This window comes from Dermacentor variabilis, chromosome 10, assembly GCF_050947875.1.
Source record: "Dermacentor variabilis isolate Ectoservices chromosome 10, ASM5094787v1, whole genome shotgun sequence".
In the NCBI taxonomy this organism is placed as follows: Eukaryota; Metazoa; Arthropoda; class Arachnida; order Ixodida; family Ixodidae; genus Dermacentor; species Dermacentor variabilis.
In genome coordinates, this window is record NC_134577.1 from 119423565 (window position 1) to 119440398 (window position 16834).

The 16834-nt window shown below is 48.6% G+C and overlaps 1 protein-coding gene across 2 annotated transcripts in view; it reads left to right on the forward strand.

The window, feature by feature from the left end:
* The first annotated feature begins 7725 nt into the window (after positions 1–7725).
* Positions 7726–16834, forward strand: part of LOC142560923 (arrestin domain-containing protein 3-like) — a 273574-nt gene continuing 264465 nt past the window's right edge. For both annotated transcript variants that reach the window (XM_075673346.1, XM_075673345.1), the window contains exon 1: positions 7726–8026. The gene's annotated coding sequence lies outside the window, so the exon portion shown is untranslated. The remainder of the gene's footprint in view (positions 8027–16834) is intronic.

A 16834-nucleotide genomic window follows, 5' to 3' on the forward strand; every position in this document is an offset into this window, starting at 1 on the left:
GTTCAAAAATCTTACAAGGGACACTGGTCAATGATATTGGCCTACAATTTAGCGCAGAATGAGCGTCACCAGATATAAATGGCACGACTTTGCCCACCTTCCAATCACAAGGCAACACACCAGAATGTAAGGTCTGAGCTAAGAGTTCATACAAAAAAATGGACGAATAAGCAACCGTACATTTTGAAAAGCTTTGCGTTTACACCATCGACGCCGCATGATGACGAAACCTTTAAATTGTTAATAAGACCAGCGATACCATCATAATCAATTGTTACTGGATCCATTGTAGGAAAGTTCGCGTTACAATATTCTGGCAGGCGCTCAGCACGCTCATCTGAAATTGTGTTTGAAAATACTTCGTTGAATACGTAACAACATTGCGAACGAGAAACGGTAACGCCACTGTCGTCAGTTATTGACAATACGTTTTCGCGTGCACCCTTAACAATACTCCAGAACTTTTTAGAGTCATCTTTTAACAAAGCAGGCAAAGTAGTGCCAAAGAAAGCGTGCTTAGCGTCTTTAATCGCATTTTATATTTGCGGGCGATCTGTTGATATGCGGTCCAGTCACCGTGCCCCCCCCCCCTCCCATTCTGAACTTCATTTTTCGAAAAAGTGTTTTTTCTGATTCTGAAGGCGCCTTAAGGACGCATTAAACCAAGGTGACCTTCGTTTGCGACGGATGACCCGAAGCGGCACATAGTTGCTTATTAGACATTTAACTTTCTTTTTAAGTATTGACCAGTTTTCTTTGACAGTGCGCTCATAAAAGCTGGGCATGCAGCCTTCCAAGGAGGCTTGTGTATGAAGGTCGAAAACAGTCAAGTATCGTACATGTAGCTGTGGGAGCATAACCACAACTAAGGGCTTGCACCTCTAGGAGGTCCGCTACGCACAAAAACTTCCTTTCTTTAACATCCGGCTCGCTTTAAATGCTTTTTGTCATTAAAAAATTCTGATGTAGCTCGCTGTGCATGCCGGATATTTGCGTTGTGCGCACAGCGCAACTATTTCCGCGATTTCATCACGCAGATAGTTGATACAGATCAAAATAAGCTGATCGGCAGCAAAGAGTCTTTCGGCTTCCTCGAAACACCTCGATTCGACGCCACAAAAGAGAAACGTCACCACAGCACCAAGCGAAAGAGCCGCCGTGAACCTGGAGGTTGTAGCCATCTTTGTTTATTTGGACAGTGTGTTCAGCTCAGGTAGCGGATTCTGGAGTTGGCCATAGCACAGGTACCCGATATTGAAACCATTATGCTGGGGACACGTGCATCGGCATCGAACACCTTCACGAATTCCTCGCAGGCAAGCGAGCGCGTTGAGGCGCGTTTCAATATGAGCTCACCGAGCTCACTTCCTGTCTCTTAACGACATGCCTAGCATTCTACGTTCGATCTCTCTTTTCGCAGTCCTTAACTGTTCTCAAGTTTCTTTGTCATTCTCCAAGTTTCTGCCCCGTATGTCAGCGCTGGTAAAATGCACTATATAAAGGAGGAATATTAGCGAAGCCAAAAAGCAGATGACTGCTAGCAGTTGGCATTCTTACGTTGCCGTCACGTCCACTTGTCGCGAAGCCTGAGAAACAGCCATTTATTCCCGTGCCGCATGGGTTTGCTCCATTCAAGAGTTGCTTACCGTCCTCTACTCCGGTTACCGCCGAGTGATGTGACAGTGTGAAGGGTCGCGTCAAAATCGGTTCCACGGCGTGATGACGGATAAAATTGCTGTGCTCATGCGTAGTCGCAGTGACAATGTGGTCTGGGCAACTTGCAAGGCAGAGAGAGAGAGAGGGAGAGAGAGAAAAACAACTTTATTTAGTTGCCTGCAGAACGACACCATGACTAAATGGCGCCGCGACGCGGGCCTGATGTCTTCTCAGAAGGTGGTATCTACTCAACTCTAGCGCGTGTTACTCCCGCGATCGGTCGGCCTGAGGGGCAACGTTCCGTCGGTTTCGCTCAGCCTTTGTCTTTCAAGAGCCGCCGAGACCTTCTGGACGGCCCAGGTTTGGATTTCGTGGTCGTAGCATTCCGCCGCAGCCACGAGTCGCAGCGGAATCGTTGCACTTGTCGAAGCTTCGTCGGGGAACTTGGTGCAATCCCATAGGATGTGCGTCAGGGTGGCCCTTTCCCGCTGGCACGCGCGGCACACATCACTCACAGATAATTACAGGGTACAGATAATTTATTAACACTGGGGGGCGTAAGGGACCAGTTAGCAATTGTCTGAACAGCACCGTCTCCGCTCGGCTCAGCCCCGGGCGCGGGGATGGGAAAGTCATTCGAGCCAGGTGGTGAAACTGTGTAAGTTCGTTGAACGTCGTCATGCGGTCCTTGGCACTACACTACGTTGGACGGTCGGTTGCAGCGGCGCCGTTGGTTAGCGCTCGCGCCACTGCGTGTACCGTCTCGTTGTGGTTATCGTGCTTCTACGACGCATTGTTGCCCGCGTGCGCCGGGAACCACTTGATTTTAACATAGCTATTCTCTCGTTGCAGGTCAGCCGAGCACAGAACGCGCACAGCGTCACCACACACTTTGTCCTTGGCATAATTCAGCACTGCACTTCGTGAATCACACAACACCGTCTGGCACTCGGGGTCCGCAATGGCCAGAACAATGGCCACATCCTCCGCCTGACACGCCTCTCGGACCCGTAAGCTCGCCACTGCCCGCGTCGCGCCGGACGACGCCTCGATTACGGTAGCTACGAACGCCGCGCTGTGTCCCTGGTATTCTACCGCATCCACGAACCTTGCGTGCGCTCGTCCTTGGGGTGAAAGTCGATGAGGGCTTGGGCCCTCGCCGCTCTTCTCTCCTTGCTAAACTCCGGGTTCATGTTTCTCGGGATGAAGTCTACCTAAATCCGGCGCCGGGTCCCGTCCGGGACAGGAACGTCGCCGCTCACCTTTTTCGCCCCGGGCGTGATGAGACTTATTGCGTTGGTAATCTTAGCTGTAAGGCGGGAAATGGTCTCGCCGTTACCCCGTCGCTTGTCTATAATCAGGCCGTGCACCCGGATTTCTTTGGCCGTTCGTCGTCACGATCTTGATGGCCTCGTAATCCCTCGGTTCGCTCTTGTTACGTTTGACGTACTTGGGTGGTAACACCAAGAGTTCTGACTTGCTCAGTGAGCAGATTAAACCGGAACCGTTTAGCTGGTTTCTTGCAGCGCGCTCTCAATGTGACCATCGCTGCCTCCCGGAACCCACAGCTTGTGTCATCGGCGTAGATGGTGTGCCGGACCCCCTCGACTCGAGAGAATCGCTTGGATACACCGATCATAACGAGGTTGAATAACAACGGCGAGATGACCGAGCCCTGGGTGGTCCCAACACCGCCGAGCCTCTTCTCTTGGAGCCGCAGATCGCCGGCGCAGAGCTCGGTAGTCCGCCCCGTCAGAAAGTTATTGATGTAATTGTACGTTCTTGCGCCCATGTTGAGCCTTGACACCTGGGCTAGGATCGCAGAGTGCTTCCCTTTGTCGAAGGCGCTCTGCAGGTCCAGCCCCAGGTTGGGCTTGTTGTCTTTCGTTAGGGTGTCATCGCCAATGATATCTTTCTTCAACAGAATCTTCGCGTCTCGAGGGAACGCCGAAACCCGATGATCGTGGTGGGGATAGTCCCTACTCCTCTAGGTAGTCTTGCCACCTACACATGAGGACGTGCTCCTAGACCTTGCCCACGCAGGACATGAGCGAGATGGGCCGGAGGTTGTCCGTGTTCAGCGGCTTGCCTGGTTTGGGGATGGGGATGGTCTTGGCAGTATTCCACTGCTGGGGCAGTGACCCTGCCCTCCAGCACTTGTTGTAATAACCGGTGAGGTTCTCAATGGCCGCATCGCTGAGGTTCTTGAGCGCTCTGTTCGATATGGGATCCGGGCCGGCTGCCGACTTGCTGTTTAGTTCTTGCAGGGCCCCTCGCACCTCCTCGACGCTGATGTCGCGGTAGAGCTTCTCGTTTGCTTGACCGCCATACTCGGGATGCCTTCCCGTGGGTATAAACTGGAGGTACTTGCTGTCTATGCGTCTGATTACTTCGGGTTGCCCGTTTTCCTTGACTGCTCTGTGAATGATCTTTAGGAGGTGGTCGCGTTGGTGGGATCTTGTTTTAGTCTCGTTGAGCAGATGCCGCATCAAGCTCAAGGTCTTGCCCGAATGCATCTACCTGTCCGCAGCACTACAGATTTCGTTCCACTGTTGTGTGCAGAGCACCCAACAATGGACTATGATGGTGCGATTCAGCTCCGTCACCTTCTTCCTTAGGCGCCGATTTAGTCATTGCTTCTTCCACCTGGTTAGGATAGATTGCCTTGCTTCGATTAAGTGCTCCAGGCGGCTGTCAACCTTGTCGACCGGCTCACCCGTTTTTATGATCTTGGTCGCCTCCTTGATCTTCCCCGCGATGTGGGCTGTCCATTCTTCTATGTTCTCGATTTCCTCCACCTCCGTTGGTAACAGGCTACGGAAGGCATCTCAATCCGTAAAATTATGCTTTATGGTGTCCTCTGAGGCCTTGACCTCCTCCGGTATGATGACCTCTACGACGTAGTGGTCGCTGCCGAGCTCAGACCCCGTGTTGCGCCAGGAGATATTTCCCTTCTCGTCGTTCTTGACGAGCGTGAAGCCCAGCGTTGTGTCCCCGGAAACAGAGTTCCCAATCCTCGTAGGATCATTCGGGTCTGTGATGAGGGTGAAGCCCAAGTCTATTGTGTCTTGGAACAGGTCTCGCCCCTTGGCTAATTGCTTGCTATATCCCCATGCCGGGTGCGCCGCGTTGAAGTTTCCGCAGGAGACGAGCCTGTGAGTCCCCGTCATGGTGCTGGCTCTGTAAAGGAGCGTCTCGAATTTTTGCTTCTAGTGTGAAGGGCTACAGTAGACGTTAAGCAGAAAGGTGCTCTTTTGTTTCTTGTCCGTAACGACCTCGTTGAGAGTGTATTCAATTTTACTGTTGTGCAACATGTGCTCAATGAAGGTGAGTCCCTTGCGAACCAATGTGCATATCCTGCTACCGCCGCTGACCTTCGGAGACTTGGCATATACCCGATAACCGGGTAGCGATACCGCATCAGTCCGAGTTTCTTGTATCATGATTATATCGGGCTTGCGTAATACTTGTGTTACGTGTTGCTGCAAGACTGCCCTCTTGCTAGCGAAACCATTACAGTTTCAGTGCCAGGTCACGAGACCCTTCACTACTGTAGTTGTTGCTGTTGCTGGAGCGGCCATGATTGTTGCTGATTGCACTGCTGCGTTATTTGCTGTATTGCATTCGTTAACTGCTGACACGTCCGCTCGATGGTGGCGAACCTGTCGTTATTCATCTTGGTGAAGGTTGTCTTAATATAATCTTCGAGCCCGTCGAGGTGTTCCTCGATTTGGTCGACCTTGTCTTTCAGGTTGTCCACCCGGTCGTTGAGCTTGCGCTCCTTCAGGTTTTCGATCGCTCGTCTCTTGGGTGGCGGTTCCTTCTCTGCGGATGTTAGTGGTACAGCACTGCTGATGCCGGGTGTGGGTTCACATGATACCGCTCGTGGCGTTTCATTATTGGTGGTTCGGGTCGTCAGAAGCGTCTTGATTTCCGCGATCTCGTTTGCCATCTTGCTAATAGTAGCCTCTTGTGTACTGACTTTCGTCTCGAGCTCGTTGTTTTTGCGCCGGAGTGCCTCATTGGCTTCCTATAACGTCCTCATCGCCTCGTCTTCCCTCGTATTGCTGTTGTTGCCGTCGACGTTCTTGGTGGTGCTAATGGTCTTGGTGGTTGCGGTGGTGGTGGTGGTGGTAGCCCCTGTGCTTTCTTGGCATCTTGCCTTGCTGCATCGGCCCAGTTCACGCGGTGACGTGACGGCGATCGCTTACGACTAAGACTACGCTGTCTACTCTGGTCCTGCGCTTCGAGACGGAACGCGACGTGCGGCGACCAGCTGGGCCGGCAGGTGTTACTGTTGCTGACATCAGCGATGGAAATTCCTCAGCTCTGAGAGACGCTCGTTGTTGTTGCTGCGCTTGTTGTTCGGCCATCTTGCGCTCCCATGGCCTCTTTGTAAGCACGTATAGGATCTTGTACCTATTCTTGCAAACCTTGTCACCGGTGAGATGTGGCCTTCCACACAATTTGCAAGTGGGGGTACATCTATGGTATCCCTTGGGGGTCAACGTCCCCACAAGCAAAGCAAGCCTTCACGTGAGGGTTTGGACAAACGTCGCAGCGGTGGCCCACCTTTCCGCACTGCTTACATACATCGAATTGTTTTCGATGTAGGCAGCACTTGGTGAGAACGGGACCATAGCACACGTAATTCGGGATCTTCAGGCCCCTGAAAGCCACGATGACTGTGGTCGAGCTACTAATCCTCTTCGCGCCAAGTGCCAAGGAATTTCTCGAGTTAACAATATTCCGGTCGATTGCGGCCGGCGAGTCCTCTATTGGGATACCTCTAATAACGCCTTTAACGGTGCTATATGGCGCGATTTGATATGTGCCAACCACGTGTTCCTTGCCACCAATGCAGATCGATTTTATTTCGGCGTAACGCGAAGCACGTATATCGTCGGGGGTATTGACCACCATGATGTTTTGTTGTAAGTTGGGCCAGAAGGTGTCCGCTGCCCCGTCGTCCCTTGATATGTTCGCTGCCGTCATGATGGCCGATGCCACGGTGGCGGTATGAGTCCTCGCAGTGTTAAGGCCTCCCCGAGGCCGCACTATCACCTTGGTCTCCTCCCTCGGTAGAGCGTCCGGCATCCTCGCTGCCCTCGTCAAGGCATCATTGCAAGGCATAAGAAGCCGCAGAATGGCGCCACAAAAAGCAAAGGATTGTCACCGATCCGCATCCTTAGGGTGCCAATGGGCCCAGTCTACACTACAATCGGAAATTATGCTTGAGGTAATTTTCATACGACGTTTTACATTATGCGTATTGGCTATTTGCTAGTATTGCTTCAGTTCAAGGCAGCAGAAAAAGAATAGCAAGGATTCTACGCGCAGTGGAATCTGTTTGAGCAAAATTTTCATTGCGGCTTGTGATGAACATTGTTCCTGCGTAGCGTAGTAGAGCACGCGAAATTATTTCACTGCGAACGGCTTCGCTAAATATACAGTTGTTCCTCTCGATCACGCACACGTCGCACATGACGCGTGATAAAGCTAGGTGCCGCGATTCCCACTATAGTGGGCGTTTATTTGCACTTCCTCCGAACTGGCCAATCGCGCGAGACTAGCCAGAAGCAAGCAGTTGTGACAATGATACGACGACGCCGGCGTGACGACGACATTAATTTGAGTGCGGCCGAGGGATTTGCCAAGAGCCATTCGGTGAGACAGCAGCCAAAAGCGGCGAGCAAGTGGGAGGAAAAGAAAGCTTCATAAGAAAAAAAGGGCTCGATCATGCAGTTATTCGGGAGCCTTATTGAGCCTTTGAATTTGCGAGGCACATCTGCATGTTTGCAAGGGGCCGCTGTAGATTGATTGGATAATACAGTGAGAGTGCACACGTTGCATGAGAATGCTTGCAGTTTACCGAGAAACGCGGCGGGCCAGCGCGGCTTCGGTGCCGACAGGCACTGCTCGCCGTCTGCCAGGTTGGGCGCTCCCCGGCGTCGCTCGATGCCAAACGGGAAAAGCGGTCGACAGGAAGCCGCCGAGTTGAACACGCGCGGCGCCAGGTGGCGGCCTCGCCCGTGGCGGTTCGGACCCCGGGGGCGCTGTCATGTCGATCGCCGGACCGAGAGGGACGCGCGAAGGGAAGGCCGTGTGGGCGCCACTGCTGCGTGAGCTACCGACGTTTGTTGATAACCCCGAGTGCAGTGATATTGTGCACCGCCGGAGAATATAAATTCCCTCGTCCTGCCTAACGCGCTGTGATTCTGTGCGCCGCCAGCCTTGGATTATAGAGCCCGCGTCGTCCGAGTGCGGCCGATATGGGCGACAGCCCGGATCGCATCCAAGCTCCGAGCATCTCGGCTGTCCACGGCGCGTCGGCTTGCTGGAGCTAACGGCATAGCGCCACGCACGACCGGTGAGTTCGCCGAGCAGCTTGCTTGCGGGCGGCCGTTGCACTGTGGAACACTGCCGAGTGGGGAGAATTGTTCGTGCTTTATTTTCATTTTATTTATTTTCCTATTATTTTATTTCCTTAGTTTATTTTCGTAGACACCGATGGGTGAGTGGCTGTATCAAGCTACCTACCGCCTTCTAGGCGGACGACACGACTGGAGAGATCGTCATTGTGGAAAGTTTTCCGCACACTGAACGAAGACAACAAGAAAATGACACATAGACCAGCGCAGACTGACAACGGAATTTTTATTCCTAAAGACGGCACATATATACCCTCGAGACCCACCACACGATCACCACCCATGGGCAACAGCGCATCCTTTCCACATGATAACCACGCTCAGAAAATGCATCATAATCGACACACTATCGCCTAATAATGAGCACGTTAATTTCACTATCATACAAAGCGACAGACGGATGGCTAACACATGTTCCCTGTAGTCTAGATATGTGCCAAGCTTCTACAATTTCTCTTGCTCTCTGATTAGGATGAATATACAAAATAGTGGTTTGGTCAAACAGTGGTTTATAAATGATCAATGAATATTGCGCACACTGCATTGCCAAATGCGCATAAGGCCTTCCCTTCAAGCTGGCCAAGTACTCTCTTAATCTTACATTTGTGCATCGGCCAATCTGGCCGACATAGCGCTGCCTACACTTGAAAGAAATTTTATATACCACATTTCTTTTACATTCTAAAAACTGGTGCACATGACGCACCTGGCACTTATTAGTAAGACTGTTAACCTTGTTATCATACATACTATTTGTCGCAGGGCAAACACCCCCCACTTTGTCTCTTGCCGAAAAAGCTACATTCACGTCATATTTGGCAGCGACCTTCTGGAGTTTATGCGATAAGCCATGTACATACGGGATTACTGAAATTTTTCTCTTATCCCGGGTTCTTTCCATACCCTTGCCCTCCGATTTTATTTTCCTCACTAGCCTTTCGCTTGCAGTTAGCAGCGTTGAAGTAGGGTATCCAGCGTTTCCGAAACCAAGCACCTGCTCGAGGAACGCTTTACTCAACTTGTGCTTGCAAGCTTTTGTCAAAACCGATTGAAAACAGCCCATAGCGATTCCGTTTCGTACTATCCTTGAACGGACTGAATTGTTTTGAAGAAGAGGTTTCTCAGTTCTTGTGGAATATTTCCAGCACAAGTGCTCATCTTCCAAACTGAGCATCACATCCAGGAACTGTAAAGAGCTGCTGGCACTTCATACGTGAAAACTAGCCCTTTGCCTCTTATCCTGAACGCGTCCAGCACACGTGACGAGAGCACATATAAATCTCTGCTAATGCCTCTGTTCATATTCATGGTCTATGTGTGCTTTATATGTAGTCTTTCAGTGTGCGCAAAACTTTCCACAATGAAGTCAAACCAATTAGCCCGCCTTTCAGACTTATTGGAGAGATCGACAAAATACGTACCAGTTCTCTGCTTTCCTGGCGCATCTCAAAAGGTTATGCGCACTTTTTCATTTCCAAAGGAATTTGCAACAACAAATTCCATTTCTTTTGAAAAGTTACATCTGCATTTGTTTAGGTAACATGTTACTTATGCGTGTTATCCACGCAAAAAGCGCAGAGAAAAAAAAATATCTGGACAATAAAACGGTAAGAATTTGGCCCTCTCATGTAGGCATGTGCCAAGATTTGTCCTTCTCTGTCATTACTTGACTTGCTGTCATTGTTTTCAAAAGGTTAATACAGTTAAAGTCTTGCGTCCTGCCTGTCTAGTCATCTTTCCTTTTCTCTGTTCTCTTTTCTGTTTTTCCCTTACATAGTGGAACACGTATATTTATTCAAACTAGACCAGCTTTCTGCCTGAAATGTTAAGAGTTATGTGCCTGAATTCAATGCTTGTTGTTCTTGAACTGCCACTTTATAGTCAAAATCAAGGAGGCATCGCAGAATACTTTCCGGCTGGCTGCGTCGTGAAGTGAGCTGAAAGAATCAGCGGAGCAGACAGAATACGAGTTTTTGTCTCCGGTGAGATAGACACGTTTCTTCGATACACGCCTCGCAGGAAACTATACAAGCATTATTCGGACAGCGAGGTAAACCCTGATTCTTAGCATTCGAAGCATACTCCAACAATCTACTTTGGGAATACGCACCCAGTCAGAACAACAGGCATACAAAACTACTACTTTCCTAACCTAACCTAACCGGTTCGGCCAGTAAAGGGACGGTACAAGTGAAACAATGGCACGGTTCACTGGCAACTCTACTGGAGAGAAGCAGATGCAGAGGCGGGGCGTGGTAAACAACAACATATGTTGTCCACGTTTACATCGCTATATAGGCTTCTGCATCCCTACAATATTACATAGCAGTCAGTCAGTGGCGTTCTTCTTTCTTTTTGGCTACCCTGGAGTCATATTACGCTGCCCAAACTATTTCATAAGTACTGACTAGCGCTGAAAAATAGCGTGTTATACAAAACAAAAAAAATATCTTTCACATACGCATAAAAAATTGGTCGTGTATCCCTGCTATCATCCGACGCGCAATGCTGTTTCACGAGGTTATGGAATCGTGCTTAAAGTGCGTCGAAGAAATTATGTCTAGAAAGGGAATTTCAAAAGACTACGAAAGTATTTTGCCGAATGTAAATAGATTATTCGCCAGATTAGACGAATATCAGAATCCGCCTAAAGGCAGACTTTTGTGTCCATTCTTAAACGTCTAGCCCTTGTCCGTGCTTTGCTTGTCATTTTTACTTTTACCCCGTCTAAATTTCCATGCGTGCGAAATGCAGGTTAGATCTTGCGTAATCCAGCAACGAGATGCACAGCAACGACAGTTATATTGAAAACACAGCAACCGCGCTAAACGACTAGACGACGGCACTAGAAAGACGACCCATAGTCATAGGCTTACAAGTTTTATTTAAAACAAACTGCAGACTGAATGAAGGTGCGCAAACAGTTAAAATTCAGTTCAGTAAGCGGTGGCACGCTTATGAAAGAGGGGCCCCTCCTATGAGTTGCATACGCTTCAACGATTTCGTGCGTTCTTTGGTCTTTGTGCCGCCCAAGTATTCGTACAACCGCAAGAAACTGCATCAACGGCTAGGTTGCTCACAGAATATCTTTAATGCTACGATTCGAGTGATCTAAAATTTTGAGCAACTAATACAGGTTTTACCTTATTGTTCGAAACAGATAACGCCTCACAATAAATAGCACGGTCAGAATCAATACGAAATGTTAAGATCAGAGCACCCGGTTTTGCTAAAGCGAAGCTTTAAGCAACGAATACGAAGATTTGTATACTGTAATATTTGTCTAACGTGGCATAACAAACGAGGATAACAAATAGCAAAACAGATGAGAGACAGACGTGTTTAGTTCGTGCCTATTTCTGGTGGATGGTAATTTGGTGCCTAGATAAGTAAACATAACCTAGGTAACTGCATCCATTTCCTATAATAGATGAGGACACCCAAAGGTTTCTATCGCAGCGATGCAGATGAAGTTCACGACCTTTTTTCTGAATCGTATATAATTCTCGTTATGTCGCCAATTTTGTACGGATTCCAGAGATGAGCAACATACCCGAGAAGTGGTCTTATGAGGAATTTGTATGTTAGTAATTTTGTTTCTTTGAAGCTACTCCTAATGAACTACTTATATATCCGAGCTCTTCCAGGGCTGTGTGGCAAGTAAGGTTAATGTGACTAGACCAAGGCCGGGACAGATAATTTATTAGAGGAAAGACAAAAAAGTCGGCCTGAGCTCGTGTGCTCTGAGCAAATTAGCGATAAGAAAGGAGGCTGAGATGCGTGTATAGTGATAATCGGAGCACTGAAGAAGCAATAAATCAAGAAAAGTTATATTCAATAAATGAGCGAAGCAAGAAGGTATGCTGGAGATGCGATTAGCAAAACGAGAAGAAGGTGAACGCAGGAGCCAACGTTTCGACAAGTTGACTTGTCTTTTTCAAGGCGGCTTGAAAAAGACAAGTCCTCTTGTGGAAATGCTGGCTCCCGCTTTTACTTTGTTCTCGTTTTGCTAATCGTATTCAACAAGTGAGTATTTTAGTAGTTAAGGAGACGATCGTCTCTTAATACAGATAGCACGTGTCCCCTGAAATTTTATTTTCATTTGCAAGTTTTGACACAACCTGCGCGAAATTGTGAGGACTATGATTATCATCACACGACTTGAATAGGCTGTAGAGAACCCTGTCATCGACGTAAAGACGAATCTTTGCAGAAGCTGTGCCTTGAAGCGCACTAAAAGTGCTTAAAAGAGACATGTTGGCGGCGACGGGAAATGAAACTACTAATCCAGTCAACAAGCTAAAGTTCACGTATCAGAAGGTAGAGCTCATAAGAAAAAGCTTGGACGGTTTGGCAGCATCGACATCTTGGGAAACGCCGACGAAAAATGAATCCACCGGAAGAACTAAGCCACGAGCTAGAAATATGTTGCAAGTGAATTCCGTTAGGTGAGTGATGATTGCTGCAGAGCGGGCAGCGCACGAGAAACGCGGGCACTTTCTCTCATCGCGTGCGCAATGGAATTGCGACGCCTGTCCTCGCTGCCCCGCCGTTGAGTGAGGGAGCGTTCTTTGTGCTGCGCTCCGCGTACGGTGTCGACGTTAGCATGCCGCGTATTCTTCGAGCACTGTCTGAGAAACGTCAGCGCGACACTTCCTCGCTATTGCTTGCAGTGCCTCGCCCTTCGGATGAAACTGCCCGATTGTGGCGAGCTTGACCTAGGTGACTGACCGAAAATAAGAGCAAGGCACTGCAATATGTATGCGCCGATCCCAGAGGCAGCGCACACGGTGACCCTGAAGCGCTAGCTGTTACAAGGGAAGAATGCGAGAGACTGGCACGCGACACACTCTCCAGACGTTTAAGAGAGCGACTTTGGCACGATACAAGCAAGCATGAGATCAAGAAAGAAAGAAAAGCGATCGCTTGTTCTAGTAGAGCCATAGGCTGCGGCCCGGGAAGAGAGAGGCGGATTTGGCCCACTCTGGGTGTATCTATAACAGAGCGCTTGAGCAATGTGTAGCGTACGGCGAGTACGTAACAGTGTGCTTGAAATGACAAGTTTGTAAGAAATATGCCGTATAGAAACGTCACTTTGATAACTGCGAGGGCGCAAGGTCGCCAGTGACATGCCCGAGACGCCACAATGTAGTATGGTGTCGCATATCCCAGTTTTCTTTCATCGCCTCCCAGGCGTAGTCGAGGTTCAATAGCAAAACCTCTCCTGTGACTGGTGACTGATTCTGGACCGCCGCTTTTTGTCCGAAGCTTCGCGACGCTAGCCGCAGTAACTAGCAATCGCACTCGAGGGTTCGGGTTCAATAGACCTTATCGCGTCACATTCTGATGTCATCATCGAAAGAAACAATGTCCTGTCAAAGCTTTTTTTTTTTCATTTGTCGCCCGGAACTCCTTTATTGCCCCGTGGAAATTTATTCTTTCATCGTTTTTCTGAGCGCCGTCCACAACCGCATAAATTGCTTCCGCGGACATTCTCGTATACTTAAGATTCTTTCGTTATCCTCTCGTTCCTCAAGAACAGCAGTGTGACAGATTGGAGACACTAGTGAGGTTGACACATTCCGAAGAGCTCCTCCTCCTCCTATAGAGTCGTCGGCGCCGGCTGTTCTTGACTCGCTTACACCTCCATTACTTCTCCTAAAGAAGAGTGCAGGAAAGACGACAGACGAACACGGTGACGCACAATACGAGCGTTCAACTCACAACTGCTTTTTAATGCTTGTACCGAGAAGATATGGAACCTGTCATCAGTGGATGAATTGATGGCGTGTGGTGTACTACCGGTCGAAGGTCAGGTCAGTGAAGCCAGAGGTATGTCAGTCACAGTTCGCTAAGCCGTCTGGTTGTCCAGACGTGCAGGCGATGATGATATTTTATTCGCATTCCCTTTTAAACGGCGCGGTGAAAAATAGTCACCTAGCCTACTTGATTTAATCAGGTCTCCTATACATGTTTGTTTTTATCTAGCATTGTTGTGTACATTTCCTTAATCTTTTTTTCTTCTTCAATATGTACCTTGTACCGCTAGCCATGACTGTGAGAGATCCCGTCGTTCACTCCTTTTTTTCCACCAGTACTGTAACCGTCTCTTTCATATCTCGACAGCTGACCATTTCATGTTTCCGTCCACTTTAAACCCAAGCGCTTCTAGAAGGTGTACGTTACGTACGGTTCTCTCTGGGTGGAACTCTTGCATTCTGTTAGGATGTGCTGAGTGGTCTCCGCATTTTCGCTGCAGCATACACATGATTCATCTATTTCCGAATATTGGCTCCGGTATGTTTTTGTCCTTCGGCAACCGGCTCGAGCCCCAAATGGCAAGGCACGGCCCTATGTGTTATCGTACAGATTTTCCCTTCTAATTTCTTTCTTGTCATTCTTGCAAATCTCCATGGTCCTCTGTGCTTCCACTTTTTGCATCCACTTTACTGTCTCTGTTTCTCTCACTTTCTTTCTGATGACTCCTGGTTGTACATTTGCAGTTTCAATTATCTCGTACTTGGTGGCCAACTTCCTTGAGCTCTTCCTCCATTCTGCGTCCACACTTTTCAAGTACAGGTACTTGTGCACTTTAGCTGCCCATTTATTTTCATCCATGCTCCTGAGTATTTCTTTAAAACTAATTTTGCTCTGTGCTTCTCCGACTTCAAAAGAGGCCCAACCCGTGTCAGCCTGCTCTGCCTCATCTGTGGTTTTGCCGTGGGCTCCCAAAGCCAACCGGCCCGCCGATCTTTGTTCAACTTCCAGCCCAGACAAGATATTGACACGTGTACTTATCTTTATCGGGCGACCAGGTTTCGCCGCTCAACAAATGTAATCGCACAGCGCGGGACGCGCCTGCATGTATCCGAAGTTTCGGGAAATTTATCGATGCTTCTAGCCGGCTGTCTTTTGTCGCCGAACCTTGTGTTATCTGATTTCATCGCGTGACGCGAATGCTGCAGAACTTCGTGGAAGACACGCGCGGGTCCCAGCGATTAGTCTGGGACATTCGATCACTGCTGTGTAAAAGCCGACGCGCTTGACCCACTGATCAGATTTTCGACGATCGCCGACCGTGTTCGCCGCTATCGTTGTGCTATAAGTGTAGCCTGTTTTTGTGGGCACAGGTTCGCCCAATAAAAGTTAGTTTTGTATTTCACCGTATTGCTGCTTTCTTCACCATCACTACCACGTGACAATATTTGTTCTTAAACACTGAATGGCATTTGCGAACGTTAGCATTGTCACCATCACTCCTTTCCAGATTCCACGCACCACCTCGCACCTATTGTGGCCCAACAATACTCTGGGTTGCATTATTGCAGCATTACGCTTCAGTAAGGTGTAGTGCAGCGACGGTGTATGGGTGAAATGAAACAATGTGCGAACGTGAAATTCTGCTTCACACTTAGGAGAACGCGAAGTGAATGTCACGTATCACGACGTGCTGCGTCAAGTATATGGAAACAGTAGTTTATTGAATAATTATTTACACTGCGCTTTGCGAGCATGGCCGACATCCAGCGCCATGTAAACGCGGAAGTGAACTGAATTCCACCGGTTGAAATGAGCTTTGAACAGCTGAACTAAAAACGCGAAGAACTAAGGAAGGCAGACAAGGACGTCACTGTCGTCTCCTTCACTAAGGACGTCCTTGTCTGTCTTCGTATGTTTTTTTTTTAAGCTGAACTGTTCAAAACTCGTCTTCGCTATGAAGCAACGGGCTTAATCAATTAGATTAGTCTTGCTGGCCGAGTTGGTGCATAGCTGTGCTAGGAAGAGTGGCGCGAACACAAGAAGAAAATGAATGTAGCGCTCTTTCCGTCGACTTCGTTTTCTCCTGTGTCCTTTTTTACGCGCAACTCTCCCTATCATAATTTCGTCAAATGCTGATCTGCCCCACAGGCGCTGTTTTGACCCAAACGCATTCTCGAAAGCTCTTAACCACGGGAGGCAATTATTCTGAAGGAAAATAAACTGTATTCTCACACACAGGCATCATCTTTTCTGCAAATAAATTATGAAATCAATCATTCACCGTATCGATCACAGGTCGTAAATACACAGATACATCGCGCATGTCAAAGAGAGCTAAAAACAAACAAGCGAAACATCAAAGACATTTGTCTAACATTTATCACTGTCATGCATTAGCAAGGGTAGCTAGCTGACTGACGCATATGATGCGCCTCTGAGAGTTTTGTCGTGGTCTGATCAGGGTGCCTGACAAAATTACTGCTTTGAAACCAGGGTGCACGGCACCCTTAGTAATGCGGTGCAAGCTGACAGAGCGACGCGTTATTTAATGAATTTTGATGTCTTCTGACGCGTGTCTTCTGACGCGTCGATCTGTTGGATCGACGAACGTGTGTGCGCACATTCGTCAAAATCAATCGATACAATCGACAGGGCGTCTTTCCGTGCTTCTGGACGCATATTGCGCGGCCCACTGATGTGCTCGCGTGCCCTTCTGTGCATAATTACTTCTCCTGGCTTTCTTAGTTTCCCCCTATTTTAATTGTTATTGCGTGGGTTGATTAAACATTGTTATGAAATAGATATAAGTGACGAAAAATTACATTCATGCACGAGAAGCACGACGGTAAGTGCCAGAGCACCTGCTTCTTGCGAGAAGAGCATTCGAAGCGTGGGCATAGATGACATCTATAATATCCAACAACCAATGCCTACACGTACGCCACGGCCTTTTATTGAAAAGCAATAGTTCACCTGAGTGTGAGCAT